The sequence below is a fragment of the Stylophora pistillata genome, chromosome 9 (assembly GCF_964205215.1).
Source record: "Stylophora pistillata chromosome 9, jaStyPist1.2, whole genome shotgun sequence".
NCBI classification, from domain to species: Eukaryota; Metazoa; Cnidaria; class Anthozoa; order Scleractinia; family Pocilloporidae; genus Stylophora; species Stylophora pistillata.
Genome location: NC_142527.1, coordinates 7,735,064 through 7,752,835, shown reverse-complemented (window position 1 = coordinate 7,752,835; position 17,772 = coordinate 7,735,064).

The window sequence follows — 17,772 nt, the reverse complement described above, 5'->3', positions numbered from 1 at the left end:
AACTTGCTGGCATTGGAGCCAATATGTCCTCCAGCGATCTATATCAGGTTTGTCATGAAAGTCAGTATCAAAGTGACAAGTTATCTCTCTCCAGCAGATGACTGTAAAGGAGCATGTCTCTTTCATTCTGTTCCAACAAGCACAAGCCTACCAGAAATAAATCTCTCCACCACGCAAATGAAAAGGTAAAAAAAAAAATGGTGCGTTAACGGCTTTTTAAAGTTAGGCAAGCAGTTTATATTCTCTTAAGCTAGCTCAGTTACTGATCTGGATCAAAATAGTGGTTAGAGCATCCGACTAGATCACGGAGGGTCGTGGGTTCAAATCCCATCTGGAAACTCGATTTTTAAAAATGGTTTATTTTCATCTTTACATGCTCACTTTGGAGGCTGGTTGGCTGCATGAGATGCTTTAATGTATGTGATGCTTTAATGTGACAGCGTGATGCTGTTAGTGAGCTTCTATGCGCTAGCTGATGTTTGGCTGTGTAGCCGCGTGATGCGGTTCCAGTCAATACCCACTAATTGACCCTTGCTCACCATAGAGTCTCCTGTAGCTCAGTGGTTAGAGCATCCGACTAGATCACGGAGGGTCGTGGGTTCAAATCCCATCTGGAAACTCGATTATTATTATTATTATTATTATTATTATTATTATTATTACCCAACTATTATTATTTTCTGATAATCGTAATTTTAGCTGGATTGTTGTTCACAGTCTTGATCGTTCTTAGCTTGGTTTTGGCACAACGGGGGAAGAAACAAAAATGAAAAGGTAATCAACTCTCTTTTTTTTTTTCTAAATTTATCTGGTTGACAGGGGATTTCAAACGTTAGTATACATCATCATCTTTCTTTCTTTTTTAACAATAAAGGTCTCTTTAGTTGTTATTTTGATAAGTATTAATTATTTTAGAGAGTGAGCAACGTTAAGGGCAAGTAATATGGAAACAAGGAAGATGGGGGTAACCAGCGAGATAAAGTACCTGTAGTGTAGCTAGTGAGGGCGCTGGATTTGGGATCTATTGGTCCTGGGTTCAAGCCCTCCAGCCTGCTACTCACTGGTTTTGTTCTCGGTTGCCCCAAGTTTAACTTCTTGGCTCGCTCTTTGTATATGGCCAACTTGTCTGCGTTCTCGTATTGGCCCAGAAAACCCTTCTTGGGAAAGTGGTCAATAAAATACAGATGGCTATATACAAACTGAAAAAAACAGTAACGAGGACTTTGAATAACACAATGAAATCAAAACTCATGAAAATCTTGTGAATTTATCCATGGTAAATTCACAGATTTTTCACAGGATTTTCAGGGTTAAATCAATGGCTTTTTCGTGGTCTCAGTGCCATAAAAAAGACATGAAAAATCCCATGAAAAACATGTGAGAATTTGCATATCAAGACCCATGAAATATTGTGTAAACTGACCTAGAGGCCATGAGATACCCATAAAAATGGCATTTCATGGCCTTTTCAAAGGTACTGAAAAACCCATGAATTTCATGTCCAAAAAATTCATGGTGTTAAAATTCACTTGGTTTTAATGGGTTGTAGGAAATCACAACCCATGAATATCCTGCGAATATGTAAAAAAATCATTGACCACAAAAATTTTCCCTGAATTCTCATGGCCTCTCCATGGCATTTTCATGGCACATGAAAGTTAATAGCCAGTTAGTTTTCATGGGGTTCTTGGGAATATGCAAGCACCATGAAAATTTCTTGGAGACCTCATGAATTTGGAATGAAAAAGTCTCCTCTTCACTTGTGCCAAAGACTATACTACAGTGTAGCTGTATGCTTGCAATACAATAAAACTCTCGTGTGCTAAAATTCAAACGTAAGCTGTCAAGCAAGATTTAGCTTTGATGTTATACTGTTTGTTTTTGCTGATTCCGCAAATTGCAATTCAAAGATTTCTACTCAATTTTGACTTAACACTCTTGGGATTGAAAGGCTTAATTACAGTTGAATAATTGATTTTTCAATTACAATCTTCTTGTAACTAACAGTAAATTGTAATGAGGTTATCCTTAACTGTAGACTAAACAGCTGTTTGCCTTTTTTTGCTGGGCTTACACCTTGTCAAACGTGACTAAAATTGTTACATCGTGACCTTGTTTTGTTATACTTGTATTACATTATATTAAGTTACGTCATGGTTGTGTTACGTGTACATGGATGCGCCTGCGCAGAAAAGAACAGGAATAAAAAGATCTTGGAATGTTCATGTTCATTGCGGGTTTGTTTATAATTTCGTCCTTGAATTTCCTAAGATACAACATTTTGGCGACGAGGATGGGATACTTTTGTATTATATGACTATTTCGTGCTATTTCCTACACCGGATGATCTTATTCCACTTAGTTTCGTTCGTTTATACTTCCACGCACGTGCTCGCTGGTGCGTTTGCAATTCCCGCCATGGCCTCACCGTTGTTTGGTTCTGTTGGTGAATTTGATCCTTCCTCTGAGTCTTTTACGGCTTACCTTGAAAGACTTGACCAGTTTTTTTTAGCAAACGATATTGGACAATGTGCTGCTGATGCCACTGTGGCTGTTGTTCGGGAAGCTAGTCAGAAAAAGGTCGCCGTGATGATCTCCGTAATTGGTAGGAAGACATATAGCACTCTTCGCGATTTATGCAGCCCCGAGAACCCAAAAGAAAAGACATTTGAGGTATTATGTGAACTACTGCAACAACATTTCAAGCCCAAGCGGTTGGAAGTTGCCGAATCCTACAGATTTCATCGATGTTGTCAAGAAGAAAATGAGACCGTGTCCGTTTACAGTGCTCGTTTAAGACATTTGGCCGCCACTTGTAATTTTGGCGAATTTCTGAACCGCTCGCTCCGCGATCAGTTTGTGTGTGGGATTCGAAACCCTGCGACTCGAAAAAAACTATTGAGTGAAGATCGAACATTTCAAGAGGCTCTCCAAGTGGCTATCGCCGACGAAATCGCGGCTAAAGAAACTTTGCAAGTTCAACAGCAACAATTGCCTCAACCAGTTAATTCAGTGAAGAAGGAATTCTCAGGCTTACCTTCCACTTCTCGTGGATACTCGACTACACCATCTACTTCGCGGCCGCCTCCTAGCCAGATTTCGTCCAGTTCCCAGCCAGCAGCTTCTTATGCTTGTTTTTCATGCGGTAATTCTTATCATGTAAGAGCTAAATGCAAATTTAGGAATGCTGTGTGTCGCCACTGCAAGTTAAGAGGACATAATGCTCGAGTGTGTAAGAAAGGGGGAATCAATGTTATGGATTTTGAAGAGGAGTAACCTCAGGGACGGTTATCTGAAGAAGAGGAGTTGTATGTGGTGTCTGATGTTCATGCAATGTCCAGATCTGACATTTCTGTACCGCTGAAGATTGAAGACAAGGATTGTCTGATGCAGTTAGACACTGGGTGTGCATTGTCTCTTGCCCCGATTACTTTCGTGAAACAAGTTTGCCCAGACGTTGAAACGAAATCTACAAATGTTGTGCTGTCGACATACACAGGTGAGACTGTGCGTCCCTTAGGGGAAGCGCATGTGAAGGTTGAGTACATGGGATCACAACACACACTGCCTTTGCTAATTGTACGCGAAGGGACTGGTGCCTTATTTGGTCGAAACTGGCTTACAGATGTCAAGTTGCATTGGAAGAGGTTGCCAGGTTTGAATCACGTTGAACCCTTGCAATGCCATCCCTCTACACTACCAGAAACCCTACAAAACCAGACATTAGCATCAGTCCTTGAGAATTACATTGAATTGTTTCAACCTCAACTTGGATGTTATAATGGGGATCCTGTCATATTGAATGAAAGTAAAGAAGCCAAATTTCATAAAGCCAGACCCGTTCCTTATGCATTACAGTCAAAAGTTGAGAGTGCTCTGCTTAAGATGGAAAAAGATGGTGTGATCGAACGAGTGACATCTGCGAACAGTGCGGCTCCAATTGTAGTCGTTGGCAAGAAAGACTCAGAGGATGTCCGCGTTTGTGGAGATTTTAATGTAACATACAATGCAAGTGCCTGTGTTGAAACCTACCCTATGCCTCAGATTGAGGATATGCATTCAGCTTTAAGAGGTTGCACGGTGTTCAGTGTCCTGGATATAAAGCAGGCCTATCATAAAGTACCGATTGCAAAAGAGTCCCAGTCGTATCTTACCATAAACACTCACATTGGGTTGTTTGCTTTCAAAAGATTGCCGAATGGCATTCATTCTGGTCCTGCTATCTTTCAGAGAATCATGGATAATTTGTTGTCGGATGTACCAAAGGCTGTTAGTCGTTTGGACGATATTCTTGTTGCTGGCACAGATGCAGAGGACCACCTTCACACACTTTCACTGGTGTTAGAGCGACTTCTTAATTCTGGATTCCGATTAAACAAGGCAAAGTGCAAGTTATTTCAATCATCAGTGGTCTACCTGGGACATATGATTGATGGAGAAGGTCTACACCCCACTCAGGATAAAATTAAAGCTATTCGGGATGCTCCCAGGCCCAAAGATGTAACGGCCTTGAAATCTTTCTTGGGACTCATAATGTTCTATTCCCGGTTCATGCCTCATCATTCTACAGTCCTAGCACCTTTACACCAATTACTTAAAAAGGGTACTTCATGGAGATGGTTGAAAGCTGAAGAGGATGCATTTGTTGCAGCAAAGAAGCTCATTCTGAACTCACGGACACTGGTACATTATGATCATACCTCGCCCCTTTTTCTTTCATGTGATGCCTCATCTTATGGCGCTGGAGCAGTCCTGTCTCATCAAATTGATGGACAATTTCGACCGGTGGCTTTTGCTTCTTGCACTTTGACTCCTGCTCAACAAAACTATTCTCAGGTAGAAAAGGAGGCCTTCAGTATCATCTTTGGACTAAAGAGATTCCGACAGTATCTCTATGGTCGCTCCTTTACAATTTTAACCGACTACCGACCTTTGCTGACTCTCTTGGGTCCTCAGAGACCGGTTCCCGCTCATGCTGCAGCTCGACTTCAAAGATGGGCTCTTATCCTTGCTTCATACAATTACAAGATTGAGTACCGTAGTAGTGTAGCACATGTAGATGCAGACAGTATGCCTCGCCTTCCCTTGCCTCTGACATGGTATTGTATTGTAATCTTTATTTAGACACGATCAATTCATCAGCCTATAAAAATACATATCACATACGCTAAGATATTTAAAATTAAAACTACATACTATAACACTAAAGCTGTTTTCCGTGAATGCCGTGCGTTAGACTTTAAAAATGTCATTGATCTTACGTTTAAATAACCCCAGAGACTCTGTGTTCCTTATATCGCGTGGTAAACTGTTCCATAATGTGGCGCCATTGTAGCTAAAGCTTTTTCTGTAATAATTAGTGCGCGGTAGTGGAACATTAAGCTTATTTTCAGAGTCCCTGAGGTCATAAGCAGAGTCACGCCACGTAAACTTTGAATATAGATACCTTGGAGCTAGCCCGTGCAGACATTTAAACATCATGGTGGCTTTATGGATTTCCTGCTGGCGTGCAAGATTTTCCACCCTAAAAACTCGAGTAGCTCAGTTGCATCAGCATCATAGTTAGAGAATGTCAACACACGGGCTGCTCTATTCTGCAATTTCTGCAGTTTGTCTCGTAGCGTTTTCCCACAGCTACCCCAAACAATGTCACAGTAATCAAAGTGAGGTTTTACTAAAGCTTGGTAGATGAGATGTAAGGTTGATGCTGGGATCAGGTGCCTAATTCGCTTTAGGGCCCCGATACCAGAGGCGATCTTTTTCGTTAGTTTTTCGATGTGACTATGCCAATCGAGTTTATCGTCTATTATTACACCAAGCGATTTTGTAGCTGAAACCTGGCTCACTTGAGTATTGTTCATTCTAATTGTTGGTGAAGCTGTGAGAGTATTCAGTCTCTGCCTCGACCCTATTAGCATGAATTCGGTTTTAGTCATGTTCAACGTGAGTTTGTTCGCTTGTAGCCAGTTGAAGACGTTTTCTAGGTCTTCATTTAGACAAAACTGAACGTTCTCAAGATTGCTTCCCGCATATGTGAGGTGCGTGTCATCGGCATACATTCTCGGTTTACAATTTGACAAACAATTTGGAAGATCGTTGATATATAATAAGAACAATAATGGACCGAGGATGGTCCCTTGAGGGACGCCGCAAGTCAACGAGTAGCTACTGGATAGCGACCCGTTGACAGAGCATTTTTGTGTTCGGTTTTCCAAATATGACTGAAACCATCTGAAAGATTTTCCATGTATACCATAATAGTTTAGTTTCGATAGAAGGATCTGATGATCAACAGTGTCAAAAGCTTTTTTCAAATCTAGAAAAATGACTCCATTGATTTTCTCGTTATCAATATTATATGCCCAAGAATCTGTCGCTTCCAACAAAGCTGTTACAGTTGAATGATTAGCACGAAACCCTGATTGGTTTTGACATAAAATATCGTGCTCTTCCAAATAGGCATATAACTGTTCATAAACTATCCTTTCAAACACCTTCGCCATTATTGGAATCACCGATATTGGGCGGTAATTGTTAGCATCCCCGCGGTCACCCTGTTTATAAAGAGGGGTAATCCTTGCATATTTCCAGTCGTCTGGGAACGTCCCTTGGCTAATAGATTGATTGAAAATATCACATATCGGCACACAAATGAGATCAGCACATTCCCTGATAAGCCTAGCAGATATTTTGTCAAGGCCTGTTGCCTTTGACTTGTCTAGTTTATTTAAAAGTGAAAATACTTTAGTTGGATTGGTGGGTTGGAGCTTAAACCGTTTATCTGTTGCGGTAAGATATCTTTGATAGCTACCACTATCACAATTTATCTCACTAGCAAGTTTTGGACCAATATTAGCAAAATGGTTATTGAATTCGTTTGATAGCTCCAACGGATTAGTTATCGTTAATCCGTTCACTTTTAGTGACGCCACTGGCGTTTTCCCAGATTTTCGAGAAGTTAGCTCGTTTATAGTCTGCCAGGTCTTTCGGGAGTCGCTGGTTTGCTTATTAAAACTATTTTGGTAATAAGCTTGCTTAGCTGAGCGTATTTGCTTATTGACTATATTTCTTTGTTTCTTAAATAATGCCCAATCGTTAGGATCATTTGTCTTGCTAGCTTTGATTTTTAATATGTCTCTATTATGCATAAGGTCTTTCAATTCAGAGGTAATCCACGGAGAACTCCGTGAACGAACGCGCATCGTTTTCAGTGGGGCATGTTTGTCAGCGATAGCCAGAAATGTACAATTCCATTGCTGCCACATCACGTTTGGGTTGGAAGACTCGTATACATTATCCCAACATTGAGATAGAATATCATAACGAAACTTTTGGCGATCGAAATTTCGGAAATTTCTGTATGTAATAGAATTATGTCCGTTAGACATCCCATTCAGGGCAAGTTTTCTATATACAGACACCATGCTATGATCACTTATTCCGATATGACAAACTCCCGAACATGCAATCTTATCCGAGCAGTTGGTATAGATTAAATCAATTAGAGTTGATGAGGTGGGTGTTATCCTCGTCGGTTCAGAGATAAGCAGCTCGAGTCCGTAGACATCAGCAATACTCCTTAATTTGGATGTGTTATTGTCATATCGAGTCGTGATCATGTCACAGTGCATGTCTCCCAGTACAAAAAATTCTACATTTTCACTATCCAATCTCCCAATTAGGGATTCAAAAGGTGAAAAAATGCCAATAGGAGAATCAGGTGGTCTGTACCAAGTAACAATCACAAAAGATTTTGAATTTGGCTTATGGATTTCCAAGCAAAGATTTTCCAGTGTAGGTCACTTCGTACTGTCAAGTTGATTGAAGTTTTTACATAGAAGCATACCCCTCCGCCGCATTTTGTTAGTCTATCGCGGCGAACTATTTCGTATCCCGGAATATGAACTTCTTGATCTCGAATACTCTCGTTCAGTTTCGTTTCATTTATGGAAACAATATCGATATCATTGTTTGCTAATATGATTCTTAATTCGTCTATATGAGTAATTAATTGATTAATATTGAGTGATGCCATTCTAAAACCGCGCAAAGGAGGCAATATTGAGACAGATTTTTCGGCCTTTTGGTTGTTTAATTGATCCCGCACGACATTGACGGACAGCACATTATCTCATTCTAGGTGCGATTTAAAATTATTATAAAACTGCTCATTACCTTTAAAATTTAAGTGCAGTCCACCTTTGTTGAGTCCGCTATGAGATATGTTCTCATGATGGATTAATTTCCATCCATTTTGATGGCAGAACTTCTTTAGATGCTTGTTGGCTGTTTTCACTGCCTGGTCCAGCTTATCTTTTCTGCATACAAGCTCCGACAGCGTAACTGTAGTATCGCAGGTGCCCTCGATCTGTCTCGCGAGTTCCACAATCGATTCCGCAACAGCCTTTGGTCCCCCAAATGTGAAAATGTTGAATGCTATTTTTTGGACACTGAAGTTGTCACTAATGTGACCTGTCAGATGATCAAGAAGGAGACTCAACTGGATCCAGTCTTATCCCAAGTGTACACTTACGTCATTAGTGGTTGGCCACATGTAGTGGATCCCAGTCTGGTACCATTTAAAACAAGGTCACGATGTACCAAAAATAACCCTGAAACCTTCACCTTATTGATAGATTTATTTTATCGCAAAGCGTAAGCTTAAGAAATTGTGGCATGCAAGTGACTGATTCAACTCTCAGTTTTGATCACGTACCGAATATCACAATTTGTACTCACCGCAAACTTTCAAAATCGAAGCTTCATAAATGGCCGTTTGAACCTTGTCCCCGCCAGTCAATATATATGTGAACTGCTATCCCATCTTTAAACTCCACGGCGCCAACGACTTGCTCTTTATTTGTACTACTCGCGCGGTTCTGGATTTCCCCGCATTGAACAACAGTAAAACCCATCTTTAGAGACTTTGTATTCATTAAGCAAAACACGAGCACGAGCGATCAACCGTATACCATAATAGTTCATTAAAATTCATTTTAATGCTGGGCGCCAAATGGAGCTTTCTTTATTTGCGATCACGAATATGATCACGTGGATATTTTAGGAATTGTCATTGGCTAATAAATAGAATCCGCAGGCTTGCCTGATTGCAGTCTCAACAGAAGCGCGCAAAAATTGCTGACTTCTTCGGCCGGTACTCTGCGTTTGGACGAAGCTTAACCTTGAATCCATGTTTTGAAGATGATATAAATAATAATGTGAACTCACTCTATGTAGAAATAATAACGAAGAATCGAACGTTCTACAAGTGAACGATTTGTGGCCAAAAGTTATCGAGGAAACAAAGACTCGAAATCCTGACGTGAGTCCTTTGCTTCTACTGAACTAGCAGCGTTGCCAACAGAGTCATGCGCGTCTCAACGAAGAAACATTTGTACAAGAGAAGGAAGCGACTATGGTGCGTGGGAGTTCTCGCCTACATATAGATGTGCACATTCCAAAGCGTTCCCATGTTTATGATTATGTTTATGGTTTATGATTTTGACATGGGACATTTTTCATCACAATAGAAACTTTTACGATTATGGAATCCAAGAGGCCTTTGAGGTTAGACATCAATTCTATTATTGACAATTAGCAATTAACACAACTGACTGCTACTTTATGAAAAGATGTCTATTTATGTTAAGAATTACTAAAACTTAGTTTGAATAATAAATTTCATGATAAGCATTTTAATACATGTATGTATATCTCTTGGTACATTTTGTATAGCATACCTTTTACTGAACCAAAGTTTTAATCCTCTAAAATTACTCCTTGTTTTAAAATCTTTACATTCAAGATATTGAAAATTTCTTGGAATTATTTTATTGCTATTCATGGCACATGGAATTAACTCTGGTGACTTTCTGAGGAAACCATTAGGTCATGAAAGTAGACTTTAAAGAAATTCATTAGTCATTAAAGTGGGCTTTTAAATAAGTTAATGAGTCATGGAATTCATTCTGGTGACTCTCAGGGGAAGTTGATGGGTCAAGAAAGTAGAGTGAAAGAAATTGATGGGTCATGAAAGTAGAGTGAAAGAAATTGATGGGTCATGAAAGTAGAGTGAAAGAAATTGATGGGTCATGAAAGTAGACTTTTAAAAAAATTAACTAGTCACTGAATTCATTCTGGTCACTTTCAAAGAAAATTCATGGGTCATGAAAGTAGACTTAAAGAAATTAATGGGTCATGAAAGTAGAGTAAAAGATATTAATGGGTCATGAAAGTGGACCGAGATAAATTCATGGGTCATGAAAGTAGAGTAAAAGAGATTCATGGGTCATGAAAGTAGGCTTTTAAAAAAATGAATGAGTCATGGAATTCATTTTGGTGACTTTCAGGGGAAATTCATGGGTCATGAAAGTAGAATTAAAGAAATTCATGGGTCATGAAAGTTGGCTTTAAAAGAAATTAATGGGTCATGGAATTAATTCTGGTGACCTTCAGGGGAAATTAATGGGTCACGAAAGTAGACTTAGAAGAAATTCATGGGTCATGAAAAAAATTCCTCTAATTTATGGAAAATTCAGGGTTTAAAATAACCCCATGAATTTTCATTTTGCAGTATTCATGGGCCATGAAATGATTTTCATGGGTTTTCCACAAGAAATTCATGGAATTTTCATAAAACTGCAGTTCACAGTGTAATCATTTCTATGAACACGTAAATCAAAAATTTTGCGCATATGATATTTACTCATTGTTTGTTCTTCTATGCTTTATTGGTCATGGTCGTGGCTCTTTTCTTCTTTTCTTCTGTACACAGGATCCAAGCAATAAAGTTGTCCAAAAGTACGTTGATCGGATGCCACAATTGATCTGCAGCTTTCTGGCAAGGCAGAGAGTTTGAGAAGGGAGCTCCATTCTTAGTCCCGGGCACTGTATCGTGTCCGGTTTGGAAACTGATTTGTTGAACTTTGCATATGTAGTAAGTAAATTATATATATATATATATATTTTATGAATAATCTCAGCATGTCAGCTTTTGACTAAACCATCGCTATTGTTAAAGAACGGTTTTCCAACACTTCCGTTAACTGATAAATTTTGACACATGAAGAAATGTTAACGAATAACGTAATGTTCATTTAAACATTTCAATCTTTATTTTTCTTTTTATACCCAGACTTTCTTTTAGGAATAAAGAAGCTCGGCTCGAAGAGCCTGTCCCCCAGAATCATGACTATGCTGACCTGTGTCCTCAAACAATGATGGTAATAGCACTTATTTTAAAATTTTATTCTTATCATCTTTATCATTAATATTATGTTTAAAATAAGTTAAATTACTTTTATCTTTAATTAAACTGATCCAAGAGAATCAGTCAGATCCAGTTTTGTTTTCTTTGCAATTTTCTTTGTTTTGACTCTGAGCCTCTCATGCCAATCTTTGTACTTTCCACGTTCTTGCATCATCTGGAAATCTATATGCGCTACTGAAAAGATCCATGGCAAGTCTGAATCTACAATACTGTGTAGAGTACAGTAAAGTTATGCAATCGACAATTGCCGAATATCGCGATCATCACCTTAATGTTTTTTTTTTTTTTTTTATAATTATCATTATTACTATTATTTTTTACTGTTATTATTATTAAGTCACAAGCATGATATACGTATAAAAAAGGACAAACATTGAACACTACTTACATCGTATATTAAGTTAAAAAAACAGAGAAAAACACGTCATAACATGCATTGATTACGGATTTGCTTGTTAAATACGATGTTAAAATGTTTTTGTAAAATACTCAATCTCCATGGCTGGGAAGATCCTTAGTTCCGAATGAAGTTTACTTCGAGGTTCGTCTAGTAGTAGTAATGTAAGTGACTGAATTATCATTATTACGTCTTCAGGAACAGGCGGCTCCTTTGGATTCAAACCCTACCAATAAATTAGACGATTTCATAAATGTTAGAGAAAATCAACTTGTGGTTGAGTGTGCGGTATGTTTATTTTCACTCATGCATTGATTTAACACTTAAAATGAACGAGAGATTAGTTCACAGATATCAATCATCTGCATCGCTGTTTATTTTTCTAGGGTGAGTGTAATGAACATGAAGTGAGCACTGGTAGTCCTCTAGGTGAGTCATTGCCAGAAGAAGACATTTCATACGAATAGTGTTCTACTCCATGTGTCAAATCTGGGCTGAAAGCGTTGAATGAGTTTATCCGCTCAGCTCCATGTGCTCGTGGTAGAGTAGATCCAGTGGTTCGTCAGTTGAGTATACCTTGGAAGGAAGCTGTACCAAGCACACAGAGATATTACAGACAGAAGGGGAAAGAGATCATTGAAGTGGCTCTGGATTGCTTTGCTCCAGGGCAAGCCAGTTAATTACTTTCAGAGTTGATGAATTATATGGAGAAAAAAGAGAGGCAAAAGAGCGCAGATACTGATGTTGGCGAAATATCGCGCCTGATTAAATTGTACGAAGAGGCCAACGGTTGGTTTACCAAGAGGCAAATCCTGTCAGTATTTGTAAACGATTACACTAAAGCACAACTTCAGCTGCTTATTCTTGAATTAAGCATTTGGGCTGTAGATGAGGTAAGAAGGCCTGACGCTAAGATGAGGGTTGGTAAGCCAGTGGCAGAGATGGAGAGCATTACACGCACAAGACTGGATCCAAGCAAAGTAGACAATTTTCTATATTTTATCAGCAGACCAAATTTCGTAAAGATGTTGCGTACGGAACAAAAACGCTAAAATTGTCGAATGGAGAGAAGATGGAGATTCAAACGTGATTAGGATAGTTATTGCTTCAAGGATTGTGGACTTATACCAGCAGTACTGTCAGGAAACCGGTTTCCTTTCACTTGGGAGGTCAACCCTCCTCAGTATTTTACAGGCACGTATCAAAACAATCATGATTCAAAATCAGAGGAAAAGCGATAAAAGAAAGAGAACTTCTGGGTTTTTTTTTTATTTTGTTATCTCGCTTAGATATCATCAAGATATCATTATATTCATTGAATCATGTTTCTCAGTTTAACTACTTCTTCGGCTTGCTTAACTAAAAATTGCTTAAGGCAGATGAAGGTGTGGATTTTAAAGAGCAAAAGCTCTAAATGAGAAAAGCAGAGAATTATGAACACGAGGAGAAAAATATAACAGATTGTCATTATTGAATAGATTTGTGCAGCATCACAAAAGAAGTCTTTGGCAGGACTTGAAAACATCGCTACAGAGGGATCGCAAGCCTTCGATACACTCTAAGACGTAGTAAACGGGCTAGGAAAGCTAGGTAAGCTTAGATTAATTTAAGTTTTGTCCCCGAGAGGCCTGTATCTTCCCATTTTGTTTCTATGTAATGCTATTTTTCAGTGCACCTTTAACACTCAAGCCGCCCAGCCTCCTAGGCCGATTTAATTTTTTGACTTTTTATTTCTTCTTTATGGTTTGTCGAAACTATTTTTTTAAAGCATGTATTTGTTCAATTTTAACAAACGCCTGGCCTCTTAAAGAAATTGAGCATGTATGAGAGGCTTTATCTTGAATAGTTGATAAGAAAATATGAGTGGTAACATTAGCATGCCTTTTTAAAGGTAAAATTTCAGCCTGGGTTCAAGATCTCGTTTGAAAGCAAGTAAAAGCTACCTTGAGACAAACTTCCAGATCCACGTGACTGAAGAAAGTCAGTGTGCTGATCATTAAGCCGGATATTTGCGTTGTCTGACCCTGAAGATCATCACTGTGAGCATCAGCACACGAAATCATGTCAAAGCTGCGAGAGTATCCAGAATCAGATACGATGAATATATGAAGTTCATATATTTTGAACTGCGGTTATAGATACGTATGATGTACGATACTCGCAGTAGAGAGCGCTATTTATGCAATGGCGAAAATGATTCAGGTTCACGATCAGGCCTGTACGCGATTCGAACGACTGACCTCTGCGATACTAGTGCAGCACTCTACCAATTGAGCTAACAAGTCAGCTGGGAGCAGGCCGTTAAGTTGATTCGTAATAAACCCGTGATGATAAATCATATAAGATGAATATATGAAGTTCATATATTTTGAACTGCGGTTATAGATACGTATGATACACGACCCTCGCAGTAGAGAGCGCTATTTATGCAATAGCGAAAATCAGACCTCAAAAAAATCAGGCCTGTACGGGCCTAGTATCGCAGAGGTCAGTGGTTCGAATCCCGTACAGGCCTGATCGTGCATCATAAGTATCCAGAATGTTCTTGATGAAATAGAACTGGTATTGTCATCAAGAGACCTTCACTTCAGGTAAACGATTACTGATACCATGTTCCTTTAGTCTTCTTCTTTCTAAACTACTGATAAAACGTCGATTATCTAAAGTTACTACATAAGAAGTCGTTTTCGTCGACTTGGAAAGATTAATCAAGTTTTTAAACTCCAGTGAAAACCAAAGAAAGAAGACATATTTCTCCCTTAACATATTTTGTATTATTCAGTTTATCGCTAATCGCTAATCGCTTGACTTTACACATTTAAAAACATTTATTCACAGGATATTACGAGGAGGTATATATTGTAATCTTACACAATCATGAAGATTAAGTTTTCTAATTGTCATATCTTTATCACCTTTTTTGCAATCGGAAAACGGTTAGCTGAGGTGACTGAGATCTACGGTTATTTAACTTCGGAACCAATGCCGCGTTTACGTCATTAAGCAAAAGATCAAGGAAAATGTACGGTGCAGAGACAAGCAAATGATGTCGTCCTAAAACTTCAAGAAAATATAATTACACCTCTGATAACAGAAGGAAACCATCAGCTTTTTTATTTTAATTTTTAGATATGAAGACTAAAAGGAGGAACTAGAGCATGACATTAGTAACGTTATAGACAAAATTGAGCGATGGAAGGCCCACATCTTAAGAGCAGTACATCAGGACGTAGCAAAAGATGATATCCTCAACAATATGACGCCAGAGCAAGCTTTGATCGTCATGGATTGGGCTATGAAACTCCTTCCTTTGAAGTATAGGGAAACGCAAAGAGAGTGGTTTGGAAAGAAAGGCCTCTCTTGGCATGTCACAGCCGTGATAACAAAACCAGAGGAAGATTTTGAGGCATTTTTACAGGCATATCCTAGATCTGACTGTGGGCATATCCAAAATGATGCATGATGCTTTGTCTGTGTCTGTATGTACTACGCTGCTCAGATCATACGCAATGAATCTTTTTAGAGACAACATGGAACTACACTTACACGATACGTAGCAATTGCACGCCGAAATTCGTTTTTCCAAATGGATACGTGTTGGGGATCTCTTCTCGGAAGAGGTCCCTGTTTGTTGATTCCTGTGAGCGACCATTTACGGGAGGTTCGACGGTATATTCATTAAATTATCATTCCATTTTCAGATATTGTATTAGTCGATTTTTTTTTTCCTAACTAGCTGTAAGATGCTGAGTTTTTTTCTTAGTCCCTAAGTAACAGTAGTGTATTCCACATTCACTTGCTATGCAAAACACGGCAAAGGAAATGTATAAATGGCAATGTATAAATTAGGTGAGTATTGACAGTTGAGGTAGGTCAGTGTCCGCGTGACAGGTTAAAAGCTTGTACTGATAACTTAAGTTGCACATTCTACTGAGAAAATATTCCCTTGAACTCTTTAGCTATAAAGTGCAGGAGGATACGAGGCATTCTTATATTCAGTTGATGAAAGGACAAGTGAACAATATATAGACCCAAAGAGTGGGTATTTGAAAGTCAGTAAGATTTCTTGTTGTTCTTTATGTTGCCGATAGTGTGACATTATTTCTTATGTTCATATGTCTAGGTAAGGACATACGTCCATCTTCTGGCTCACTGCAGCCACAACTGGTTTGCTGTTGCATCTATTTATGAGAACACGCTTATGGAAATAAATAAGAAGTCTCCTGAGATTGTCGAGGCGTTTGCACGTAGTGATAACGCTGGATGTTATCACTGTGCTCTTTTGTTGCTAAGTATACCTGGTATTAGTCAACTTACAGGTGTAACTACAAGGCGGTACGACTTCAGTGAATCAAACAGTGGCAAGGATATATGCGATGGCCATATTTCTCCTTTGAAAAGTCATATACGCCAGTACGTCACTGCAGGAAATGATGTCAAGAAGGCAAAAGATATCAAGAAAGAAATAAATTCTTATTCCGGAGTTAGAGGTTGCCGTGCATCAGTTGTAAAGGTGGACACTAACGCACAGGATCTGCATAATCACAACTGAAACGGAGTACTGATGTTTTCAAACTTCAAGTTTTGCGCGGACGGAATCAGGATGTGGAAAGCCTTCGATATTGGAGAAGGAAAGTTCGTTCGTTACGATAAGCTAATGAAGAGAAGAACCGGCCAGGGAAGCACCCGATTGGAGGTCATTGAGGCGTTCACATCTCCACGTGTGTCATCTGGCTTCTTGTAAAAAAAAAATAGCAAATCCAAGGAGAACAAAATTGAACCTTGTGAATTCAGTTGCCCTCAACCAGGTTGCATCAAGTTATTCAAAACGACCACAGCGTTTGAAAACCACCAGGACTTTGGCAAGCACATTTTTCACACCCAAAAGGATTCTACGTATGACAGCATTAAGCGTAAATGGGTTAAAGCATGCACCGACATACGTCCTTCGTATATTCCATCTAAAAAGAACCTTGACGAATTGAGTCAAAAAGAGGGCAGGGAGTACCCTACTGCTGAGCCTGGTTGGGCCTTGAAGAAAAACAAGAAGACTGGGCGATTTTCAGAACATGTCAAGGAGTACCTCCTTAAACTGTTTCTTGAGGGAGAAGAGATAAGAAATAAGAGCGACCCTGCCGTTGTTGCCTTAAACTTGAAGTCACTTCGTGGACCACATGGCGTAAAATTGTTTTCTTCTACAGTCTGGCTCAGCGTGCAACAGGGTACATCATACTTTTCACGTCTCGCATCAGTCACTAAGAGTGGGAAGCTTTCTTTAGACAAGAGGACTGTGTTATAAGAAGAAGATATGTTCGATGCCCTTGTTGAGAGAGGAGAACGAGAGTCCATGCGAGAGAAAGTTTTTCAAGTTGTGAACTCATAGAAGGAACTTTCAAACCGTTGAGGAAAAGATGGGGCGGAGCTAATACGCAGCTAGAGCGGCGATACCTGTTACCAATGCCCGTTATCACGCCTGCTCTCCAAGGGCACTTCATAAGAATAACAACAAACTTTTTGAAAAATGTTTGTTTTAGACTTAAATTCCGCTCCATCTCCGCACACGGGGCTCTGCAACCCATTTTCAGATCTATTTCTTTCTAAGTTATGTGGTATTGGATGATGTCTTGGCTCTTGTTTATTGAATACAACGAACAGCTCTTTCTATCACCTTATAAGGCTATAAAATAGACTTAAAAAAGCTTACACTTTGCCAGACAAAGCAAAAATACGAAATTTGTAAATGGCATCAAAGCAAACCATTTCTCTAAAACATCAAGCAAAAGAACACTTCCCGTTGATTACACAGCAGATTTTATTACCGCAGGTCAGTTTTTCATTGCAGGCACACAAGGCAATATGGCTGATGAATAGTGAAAGAGTTGTGCTTGAGTTGTGGCCGTTCTGTAGTAATCTTTATGTTCAGAAAATGATAACTGTGGTCAATTTAAATATAAAAGTAGTAATTAGAGTATTGGCCTTTTCAACAACACCAAATCTGAGAAACAAGTCGCAGCCTTTGTTTTATCGCACCTCTCAGTCTTCGTGAACGGCAATGGAAATTTCATATTTGGACGGTTTTATGGCAGATGTGATCCCGTGGAAACAT